At 40.4% G+C, this 8182-nt stretch overlaps 1 pseudogene; it reads right to left on the reverse strand.

Annotated features, from left to right (window-relative positions):
- Positions 1 to 214: 214 nt before the first annotated feature.
- LOC143584759 (uncharacterized) lies at positions 215 to 4134 on the reverse strand (annotated as a pseudogene).
- Between the last annotated feature and the right edge of the window lie 4048 nt (positions 4135 to 8182).

Raw genomic sequence — 8182 nt, forward strand, 5'->3', positions numbered from 1 at the left:
AAAGAAGCAACAACCATCCAAAAAAATAACATAAAAAGTAATAAAAATAAGATAATATAACGTCTAGAATAGGTACAGAACAACTAGTACCCCATATATACTGAAAATTGTCTAGACGTTTCCTGAAAAAGTTTTTTTTTCATCATAAAGAAAAAACTATGTGCAAGTGCCAAGTTTTTGGTTAAGGGTCCTGGCTAGTCCTCGAGACTTTCTTTCAAGGGTTTTTGGAATGGAGGAGCATTACCTCCGAGACGGTTCCAATTTGTCCTTCGACGTAGAGTTTTAAACGATGACCATTGACTTTAAATGACCGACCGTCTCCATTTTCGATTTCCACGGTCCCGTAATCAAAAACCTTCTTTACCAAGTATGGGACAGACCAACGAGATTTAAGTTTTCCAGGAAATAAACGTAACCTAGAGTTGTAAAGCAAAACACGATCACCCGTTTTGAAATATTTGTGTTCTTTCAACCGCTTATCGTGTAACAACTTAGTGCGTTCCTTGTAGATTGTGGAATTCACATAAGCTTGATTTTTTGATTCTTCCAGCTCATGAATTTGCATCAACCGAGTCTCGCTCGCATCGACCAAGTCAAGATTAACGGCTTTCAACGCCCAGTAAGCTCGGTGCTCCAATTCCACAGGAAGATGACAAGCTTTTCCATAAATCAACCTGAACGGTGTGGTACCGATAGGAGTTTTATGAGCGGCTCGTAGAGCCCATAATGCGTCATCTAACTTTTCAGACCAATTCTTACGATTTTGCCCGACTGTTTTCTCAAGAATTTGCTTAATTCCCCGGTTAGTGACTTCAACTTGCCCACTAGTTTGTGGGTGGTATGATGTTGAGAATCGGTGGTGGACACCATAGCGAGACAATGCCTTTTCCATCTGGGCATTGCAGAAATGTGTTCCACGGTCACTAATGAGTGCTTTTGGAACACCAAAGCGTGAGAACAATTTTTTTAGAAATTTGACAACTACCCTAGCATCATTGGTGGGTAAATCCTGAGCCTCCACCCATTTCGAAACATAATCGATAGCAACTAGGATGTACTGATTTCCAAAAGAAGTCGGGAATGGTCCCATAAAGTCAATCCCCCAAACATCGAAAACTTCACAAACTTGTATGCCCTTTTGAGGCATTTCATCTCGTGTGGAAATGTTACTTGCCTGTTGGCATGCATCACAAGATTTTACAAGGTCATGAGCATCTCGAAAGATGGTAGACCAGAAGAAACCGGCATTATACACCTTCTTTGCGGTGGATGTGACCCCATGATGTCCTCCCGTGGGTCCTTCATGGCAATGTTGGAGGATTTTGGTTGCTTCATCTCCGAACACACATCGACGAACGACTTGATCGGCTCCAATTCTGAACAAGTGTGGGTCCTCCCAAAAATAATGTTTGACATCGGAAAATAATTTTCTTCTTTGTTGATGTGTCAAACCTTTGATCATGACCCCACTTGCGAGATAGTTGGCAATGTCAGCTAACCATGGACATTCCTCTTCGTTTGTTTGGATATACACAAGAAGTTCGTGGGGGAAATTGTCATTTATATGGGACCCCACTAATTCTTGTGAAGCTGGGCATTCCAAACGAGAGAGGTGATCGGCTGCTACATTCTCGGCGCCTTTCTTATCTTTAATTTCAATATCGAATTCTTGAAGAAGCAGAATCCATCGGATTAATTGAGGTTTAGCATCTTGTTTACTAAAAAGATATTTAATGGCTGCATGGTCTGTGTAGACAATGGTCTTGGAAAGGATAAGATAAGAACGAAACTTATCAAATGCAAATACTACCGCCAACAGCTCCTTCTCAGTGGTGGTGTAGTTTTCTTGAGCATCATTGAGAGTCTTGCTGGCGTAGTAAATAGGATGAAAGTGTTTATCCTTTCTTTGACCCAACACTGCCCCAACTGTGAAATCACTTACATCGCACATGAGTTCATACGGGAGTGTCCAGTCCGGAGCTACCATGATTGGGGCATCAACAAGCTTATCCTTTAAAAATTGGAATGCTTTTAGACATTCCTCGGAGAACACGAAGGGAACATATTTTTCTAGAAGTTGTGTCATTGGCCGAGCTATTTTTGAAAAGTCTTTTATGAAGCGGCGATGAAAACCCGCATGGCCAAGAAAACTTTGAATGGATTTGACAGATGTGGGTGGCGGGATCTTTGAAATGGTCTCGATTTTTGCTTTATCGACCTCAAGTCCTGCCTGTGATATCTTGTGTCCCAAGACAATGCCTTCTCTGACCATAAAGTGACATTTTTCCCAGTTCAATACAAGATTGGCTTCTTCACATCTTGTTAACATTTTTCTCAGATTCTCAAGACAATGATCAAAAGAATTTCCAAAAACAGAGAAATCATCCATGAATACTTCCATAGAGTCCTCGATTATGTCATGAAAAATAGCCACCATACAATGTTGAAAAGTGGCCGGGGCATTACACAGTCCAAAGGGCATTCGCCGGTAAGCAAATGTGCCATAAGGGCATGTGAATGTTGTCTTCTTCTGATCTTTAGGGGAGATAGGAATTTGGAAGTATCCAGAAAAACCATCAAGAAAACAATAATACATCTTTCCTGATAGACGCTCAAGCATATGATCAATGAAAGGAAGGGGAAGTGATCTTTTCTTGTGGAGTCGTTAAGTTTGCGATAACCAATGCAAACTCTCCAGCCTGTGACGGTTCTCATAGGAATTAATTCATTCTTATCATTTGTTACAACCGTCATACCACCCTTTTTTGGTACCACCTGTACTGGGCTTACCCAAGGGGAATCGGAGATTGGGTATATCAATCCAGCATCGAGCAGCTTAATGACTTCTTTCTTTACAACGTCTTGCATGTTTGGATTGAGACGTCTTTGATGCTGCACGACTGGTTTGAAGTCCTCTTCCATCAGGATTTTGTGAGTGCAAAATGATGGACTGATTCCTTTGATGTCCATGATTTTCCAAGCAATTGCTTTCTTGTGGAGTTTGAGAACTTTAAGCAATCTTTTCTTTTCCTCATTTGATAAACAGGAAGAGGTGATAACGGGTAACTGAGATTCACCATCGAGAAAGGCGTACTCAAGATGGGAGGGAAGTTCTTTAAGTTCAAGAACTGGCGGATCTTTAACTGAAGGTTTTGCCTTTGGTTCCAATTTGCGGTCAACGGTCTCGTACGCATCTTGGTGTTCACTTGCCTCTTGATCCTCAGTGGATTGCTCCTCGTGAAGGATGGCGTATGCCTTTTTCTCAATCGGCTGAGTGTTGCATGCTTCCTTTTCAATAGTTTCACGAAGGTGACAACTCACTATAGACTAACACACATCAATATAATAAACTGAATCATCAGTGTGTTGCGGGTGTTTCATGGATCTGCCTATATCGAATGTTACCTCCTCATCTTCAACCCTTAGTGTGAGTTTGCTTGTGCAAACATCAATGAGAGCTCTAGCAGTGGCTAGAAATGGTCTTCCTAAGATGAGATGTACAGATTTGTCCTCGTCCATATCGAGGATTACAAAGTCTACCGGAAAAACAAATTTATTAATATTGACTAACATGTTTTCACTTATGCCCCTAGGATACTTCACTGATCGATCGACTAGCTGGATGCTCATGCGGGTTGGTTTTGGTTCTCCTAGTCCTAGTTTAGAAAAAACTACATAAGGCATAAAGTTAATGCTAGCACCGAGATCAGCTAAGGCATTGCTGACAAATAAATCTCCTATCAAGCAAGGGATAGTAAAACTCCCTGGATCGGTTTTCTTTGTCAGTAGCTTGTTTTGTAGGACAACAGAGCATTCTTCATTCAGAGTCACATGTGATAGCTCTTCCAACTTTCTCTTGTTTGTCAAAACATCTTTCAAGAACTTTGCATATTTTTGCATTTGTGAGATGACCTCGATGAAAGGAAGATTGATGTGCAATTGTTTGAAGAGTTCAAGGAATTTGCCATACTGGGCTTCCATATTTTGTTTCTTAAGACGGTTTGGGTAAGGAATGGGTGGGACATATGGTTTTACTGGATCTCTGACTTGTGCGGTACTTGCTGGAACTTGCCGATCGTGCACCTTGTCAGGAATCTCAGTCTCATCATCAACTGGCTGTGATGGGAATACCATATCTTGAGTGGTCTTGCCACATCTTAATGTTATGGCATTAGCCTGAGCATTTGGGTTTGTTATTTTATAGCTTGGAAGACCACCAGGTTGTCTTTCAGAAAGCAACTGGGCTAGTTGACCCACTTGATTTTCGATGTTTTGTAAAGATGCCTTCTAATTCCTTAACTCCGCCTCATTCTTCTGGAACCTTTCTTCGGTCAATTTGTTTGAAGTTTCATTACTGGCTAAGAGTCGTGTTAAAAGAATCTCCACAGTATCCCCACTGTTTGGTTGTTGACTGGTGCTTGGCCCTTGGTTGTGGTATTGAGGTTTTGGTTGGGATGGATGAGTTTGGTTAAAAGGACGTTTGTCAAAACCAGGAGGTGCTTGATTGTTTGCTCCATCCTTCCAACTGAAATTAGGATGATTCCTCCAACCAGGGTTATATGTGTTCCCGAAGGTGTTGTTTTGTCGGCTCACATAATCAACATCTTCAACCATCATGCTTTGCTGGCAATATTTCGTTTTGTGTTCGCCCCCACAAGTGCTGCACTTAGTCTTTGCTTTCACTAAATCTGTTTGTAGTTGCTCAAACTTCTTTGAGAGTGCTTCGAGTTGTGCAGTGACAAGAGTGTTGGAGTCAACATGGTACATACCCTTGTGTGATGGGGTTGATCGTGGTGGGTTATATGCGAAGCTTTTTGTTGGTACATGATGTCAGTAGTTCAGTATCGAGTGTCTGTAATAATGTTAGTTTGGTTTGTATTGGTGTTTAAGCGAAGTTGTCTCACAAGTTCGCCTGTTATAAGCGAACTTGTGGACAAGCGAAGTTATCAACAACTTCGCCTAGTCTGTTAGGCGAAGTTGTCGATAACTTTATATATTTGGTTTACGGCTTATTTTGGATTAATGATTTCAGAGTACGTGTAATCGGTGTTTGAATATCACGTGTTATTAGTTGCAATACAACATGTTCTTTGTTTATTGTAACGTGTGTTTGCTTGTGTTTAACGTATATCGCTTCTACGTTCGTATCGTCTTACGTAGGGATTCCGCACCTACGGAGAACGAGATATTCCGTGTAGATCCGGCTGGGAACCTACAATTGGTATCAGAGCATTTGCTCGTGATTGTGTGGTTCGGGATTATCACACGGGTGTAGAAATCGTTCCGCTCGACTATTCGCGGGACGATTTTACGTTAATATACCGAGTTTTTGTGTCCTACTCACCTTCCTCCATCAAAATTAACCCATTACACCTTCGAATACCTCGCAAAACGTCAAAATCAAACCTGCAAAAACGTTGTGTTCATCAGGCGAAGTTGCCGCCACTGTTTGTAGGGTTTAGGCAAAGATATAAGATTAAGCGAAGTTATCATTAACTTCGCCTAACTCACAAGTTCGCTTAACTTAAGCGAAGTTGTCAACAAGCGAAGTTAACATCAGGCGAAGTTGGGAAGACAACGAAGTTGTGTTTTCAAGCGAAGTTACTCTTAAGCAAAGTTAAGAATAACTTCGCCTACAGTACTGTTCAGAATAATAAATTATTTTTTTTGGTTTCCTTGAGTGCTCGTTTGTATTTCTTCCAAAGATGACTTCTATAAATATTACGGAACTGGTGAAAATGGAGGTGGAAGCAGGTTCAGCTACTAAGGCTCCGAAAATGCTGAAGGGTACCGATTTCGTGGCTTGGAAGGATCGGTTTGAACAATATGTTAAATATCAAGATACTAAGATGTGGGTGTGCATTCAAGATGGATACATTCCACCAACAGCTCTGTTTGAGGGTCGTGAACAAATCAAGAAATACAATAAGATGGAAGAGGAAGAAAAAAAGATGTATGAGGCAGAAAGCAAAGCTCATGCTGCGATAACAACGGCTCTTCCACAAGAAATTCTTCACACCTTCAGGAAATACAAAACTGCCAGAGAGCTGTGGGAAGCTCTTGAAAATCGATATGAGGGTAATGTGGGGATACGTGCATCCAAGATTAAGCTTCTCAAAACCCAATTCTCGGTGTTCAAGTATCTGAAGAATGAGTCACTTGATGATATCAACACAAGGTATTACCACTTGATGACCGAACTCAGAAATTATTCAATTGACTATAAAGAAGAAGAGATCGTAGAAAAACTTCTTGATGCTCTCCCACCGAAATGGGAAATGTACACTGTCTTGATGAGAGAAGATAAAGAGTTTGCAAACATCGACTTGGAAACAGCAGTCAATAAACTACGAACCTTTGAACTTAACATGGTTCGAAAAGAGACACCAACTGATCAGGTTCAGGATCCGGGAATGTATGGTGCGAAAGTTAATTCAAGTTCAAGTTCAAAGTCAGAATCATCTGCTTACTACTCAAAGGGAGACCCGAGCTCTAACTCAACTCAAGATGGTCATGTAACTCTCAACATGGATGGTGATGTGTGTTTCGTAGCTGGTGGAACAAAGTCTTCTAAACCTCAAGCAACAACTGGTAGTTTTTCCTCAAATGTTCCGAACAATAACTACTCTCAGATGCCCATGAGTGTTAAGTCTGCTGAACAGCAGTTTGCTCTCTATGCATCTTTTATAGCTTCTTACGAAAATTACATCAAAGGTAAAATTGTCGACCCTGCTACTTTTGACGAAGACTATGATCAGATCGATGCTGATGATCTGGAAGAGATGGACCTGCAGTGGCAGATGGCGATGATTGTAAGAAGAGTTAAAAGGTTTATGAAGAAGACTGGTAGAAAGTTCGTTGGCGAGAGACCAGGTTTTGATAAGTCAAAGGTTCGGTGTTATAACTGTCAACAGAATAGCCACTTTGCTAAAGAATGCACAAATGAATGAGTATAACGTAGTCAGAACAGGCCAACACAACCGAATGGGGGAATTAATGAGAATAGGGCGATGGTATCCAGACAGAACGGGGAATACAATTGGAATCTGCAAGTTGAGGAAGTGTTCGAACATGCCAACTTGGTTAACATCGAAACTGAAGGAAACAACAGAGAGACAAGAGAAGATCAAGCTTATATGGCAGAGGTGAATGATCAGCTCTCTGAGGTAAGTTCTGAACTCCCTTGTATGCAATGTGAAAATATGTCTGAACAATTGAAAACATTAACTGATCAGTTTGTTAGTTTGGACTCTCAATTTAAAACGTTAAAAGAAGATCATCATTACACTAAAACTAGAGAAAATAGTTATTCAGTAAAGATTAAGACTAGTGAAAAAAGATATCAGAAGTCTTAAAGCAAGTCTTGCTGAAAAAATACAAGTAATTGATCTTAGCTATGAAGTGTTAGAAGAGAAAACCAAACTAATTGCTGAAAGGGATAAACAGATAGTTGATTACCAGGTGAAAGTGGTGGAACTAAACAGAAAGCTTGAGCAATTTAGAAATTCCTCTGCAATACTTGATCACCTCGTAAGTGATCAACATTCCCCAGTTAAAAGGGGAGGAATTGGATATTCTGAAGTTCCGCCACCTTATAATCATAACTATACATATGATCCTAGTAATCAGAAATCTGTTGATGTTGAGATTAGTCAGACAGTTCCTGTCAAAGTTTCAATTAAAAAACCTGAATTGAGTGAAAAAGATACGACTAAGCCTGTTTCGAGTGTTAAGATTTCTGTTCCAAGTTTTGTCTCATCAAATTCGGACAAGACATCCGAATCTAGTGAGACAAAAGAAGAGGTAGTGTTACTAAGACGTGGGGAGGAGTATAAGCCTACTGAAAAGAAGTCTCCTCTAAACCCGTATGTCCCATCATATGTTAGACAAACAGGTAGTAATGCTACCTCAACATCAGAAACAACTGTTGAGATGAAAGTTGAACACAGGAGTTGTTTCAGATGTAATCAAATAGGACACCTGATTGCTAATTGCCCTCTAAATCAAAGATTCAGAGATATGAGGCCTCCTAAAACTGAGAATAAGCCTAATGGTAATCGTTATAATGGTAAGAATGCTAACTCACCAATGTTCAGACATTGGAATAAACCAAGAAATCAGAGATGTCAATCTCAGTTTTTCCCTGTTAACAACCAAACCACTGGTTATAACTCATTTAATT

This window comes from Bidens hawaiensis, unplaced genomic scaffold (genome assembly GCF_021521415.1).
Source record: "Bidens hawaiensis isolate Kalapana, Puna unplaced genomic scaffold, B.hawaiensis_p1.1 tig00033276_1, whole genome shotgun sequence".
In the NCBI taxonomy this organism is placed as follows: Eukaryota; Viridiplantae; Streptophyta; class Magnoliopsida; order Asterales; family Asteraceae; genus Bidens; species Bidens hawaiensis.